The sequence below is a fragment of the Micropterus dolomieu genome, linkage group LG19 (assembly GCF_021292245.1).
Source record: "Micropterus dolomieu isolate WLL.071019.BEF.003 ecotype Adirondacks linkage group LG19, ASM2129224v1, whole genome shotgun sequence".
Classification (NCBI taxonomy): domain Eukaryota; kingdom Metazoa; phylum Chordata; class Actinopteri; order Centrarchiformes; family Centrarchidae; genus Micropterus; species Micropterus dolomieu.
The window spans coordinates 18,794,966-18,798,572 of NC_060168.1; positions in this window are offsets into that span (position 1 = coordinate 18,794,966).

The window sequence follows — 3,607 nt, forward strand, 5'->3', positions numbered from 1 at the left end:
TGAAGATGGGTCGAGGATGGGTGTTTCAGCACGACAACGACCCTAAGCACACCGCCAAAGCAACAAAAGAGTGGCTGAAGAAGAAGCACATCAAGGTTCTGGAGTGGCCTAGCCAGTCTCTAGACCTGAATCCAATTGAAAATCTTTGGAGGGAGCTTAAAATTCGAGTTGCCAGGCGACAACCTCGGAACCTGAATGATTTGGAGGCTGTCTGCAGGGAGGAGTGGGCCAACATCCCTGCCGAAATGTGCACAAACCTTGTCACCAACTATAAAAACCGTTTGACATCTGTGCTGGCCAATAATGGCTTTTCTACAAAATATTAACATGCTGTTTGTCCAGGGGGTCAAATACTTGTTTTTCCTCATCAGATGGTTATCAATTTTTATAAATTCATATGATGTGATTTTCTGGAATTTTCTTTGGGATTCTGTCTTTCACTGTTAGAATGTACATATGATTAAAATTGTAGATTGTTGCATTCTTTGTAAGTGGGCAAACCTGCAAAATCAGCAAGGGGTCAAATACTTTTTTCCCCCACTGTACAACAAGACTTTGTTTGCTGGACATTAACATCTATATGACTAATGTAAAAATTGATCCTAGCAACCATTGTCGGAACACATACTGATGAAAGTTGGGTTTTTTTTAACCAGTGGCTTTGTTAGAGATGAGAGACTTGTGATGTCTCAGTTGCCCATTTGTGGTTGGAAACCTTGATGTTGCTTAAAATGGCTATAATCAATATTTTTATAATAAAAATGTGTGATGTGTTTAGCTATCCGGCCACAACTATGTTGGTTCACTATCACTGCTGTCATAGTGTCATTTTCGCTGTTTTCAGTGAAAAACAGCAGGCAAACACAGGTAGAGAATAGCTGCCGAAGATAGTGGAGCATTTAGTAGTTAAAGGGACAGATATTTCCCTCAGGACCAAAAGCAGCGTGAAAATTGGATTTACAGCCATCAAGTGGACACAAACACTATTCCAAATTAATGATAACGTTGCTCCATAACTGCTGGATGTGTTAATAACTAACAAGTTCGCCATTTCGTGATGATATGTCAATGGTGTGTTGACAACTTGTTTCTGCTGCCCCCAAGTTGACAAAAAATCATCTATTGCAGGTTAAAAGGAAAAACCTGCACAGCTGCTGATGTACTTAATGCTTTATATGACACATTTTGATGAGACCTTAGTACCTGCTGGCATTACAGAGTGGATATTAAATTGTTAAAGGAACTATTAAAGGCAGTTTGGTAAAGTGGGCACCTACAGTGTAGCCTGCACTCTTGAAGTGAAGCTAGCTACTTTGCTTTTTGTCCCATTTTTATGTTCATATTACCAATTACATATATTTTATAGTTAATAGTGATAAGGGGCCACTAAAGCGGGCTCTACCCCCCGTCCACCAGTTCAGCTGTATGATACTGCAATCTGGTACTTTGGTACCCTTTATCAATCAAATAGCGCCACGTCCTCTCATCTGAACCTCTCCAAGTCAAAATCTTCTTGACACACTCGTCCTATGGGACATGGAGCATGTCAGTACTTTAACTCTTTTCTTATAGCATTAGGCTGGATTACTGCCTCAGTGTGATGTGGGCACGACGTGTAGCCAGGGAGCGTTTAGAGGTGAAGTGCAGGGTATCTGGAGCTGGCAGTCAGCTCGCCGTCACTGATGCTCATGACTCGTACTGGGGACAATATAAATAAAACTCAGTAGCACTTAAATTTATAATTTATAATGTGACACAGATAAGTGGGATGAGCGTGAATAGGTATTATTTTTCATTGTCAATCTCACTTCTGTTCTCTCTCTCTCTCTCTCTCGCTCTCTCTCTCTCTCACCCCTGTTTGGTTCATTGAAACTTATTGCCTTTACTGACATTTAGATTTGAAGAAATATGTTGCCAAAGCATTTAATAATAATAATAATAATAATAAATAATAATAATAATAATAATCTTTATTTATAGAGCACTTTTCAAAACCACCAATCCATATACATGGAAACTAAGGTGAAAAATACATACAATGAATAAATAAACATTTTTACTATAAATAATACATTAAATTAATCAACTAATGTGTGATAACACAAAATAATTTCTTTTTATATGAAAAGCAGGCCATATGGGCTTCAATGTCTGGCCCACACATATGGACAGGAGGATCAAAACGCCTGGCTATACGTTGCACAAAAAAATCAGATCCATACACTAATGTTTACAAAAGAAGGAGAAAATAACCATAAACTGGAGTGTGAAAAGGGTAGAGTGGGATGGAAACTGTCACAGCAACCCCAGAAATTACGTTTATATACAACTAATTTCTAACAGCAAACAAGTTTGAAGTAAATGTACAGTTATGCCACCAGGATTACATTTTTTTTTTATCAACGTAGTGTAGAACTATTGTTTTGGAAATGCACTAAAAATATTGACTGTAGTATTTCATTTGTTTTCCATACACTATTTCTTCATAGCAACTAATGCATTATCAAACCCCTAACCCTGAACTCTGACATCCTCGCTATGACATGCAAGCAATACAAGAATGTAGCGCATGCTTCACAAAAAAAATAAATGCTTGTTAACATAATCTAGGTAGCAACAATATTTCCCAACATAACTGGTAAAAAGGAATTACTGTTATATAATGTAATTTCTTGGAGACCAGGTCCAGTGTTGGTGTAGTACAATGCTAAAAGATAATCCCCCCACTACCCCTTCTGTTGTCATTATCTGTCATTCCTCCTCTTCTCTGGCCATGATTGGCAACCAGCATTTCTGTCTGTTGTTGTGCTTTAGACAAGCCATCAAAACAGCAAAAAAAACCATTCATTATTTATATCCATCATTGAGGTTTTGTGGTCTTCATGATGGCACCTGCATCATGTGTGTTTGTACATGCGTCTGTCAAGTCTGTTCATATGTCTTTGTCCCTCGTCCTTTCTCTCATCTCCCACTCACTCCCTCCTGTTTTTTCTCAGAGGAATTGGTATTCAGATTAAACTGCCTCACTCATCTGTTCATGTGGAGCCGAGTAGTGTTGTTGGATTAAAATGGGTCACAACAAAACTGATCATAAATATCTCACTTTGACGGGCTTATTAGGTTTCTCTCAAGGCTCCACTGCTGTAAAAGTTCTAGTAGCAAGTGCACTTGAAGGCTCTCTTTCTGTCTGTGGCTAGATTGGAGGGTTTAGCTGTCACATTTTTTTTATGATGAGAGGCTCTGGGGGCTTTTAGCCTAAGCTCATCATATTTCAGGCAGAGGCTTGCAAAGCAAAGAACGCAGTGACAAGTCACACAGATACTGGAAAGTCATGCATATCACAACCCTGTCTGTTCAAAAGAGTAACTCCTAAGTAAACCCAAAATGCTGCGCTGTATATGTGTACAACAAATGTGAATACAGCAAACGGTCTCAATATTGCACCATAAAGGCAAGCACATGGTTGCTTGGCCAATAAGTTTGTCATTATTAATTGTTAATCGTTATTGATTGTTAAATAAAACCGTTTCCTCTGCCATCACAGCTGTTGCAAGCAAGCGGGAAGCTTCAGGTCGGCGATCTGATGCGAACGCGAAGTCCCTCTTAG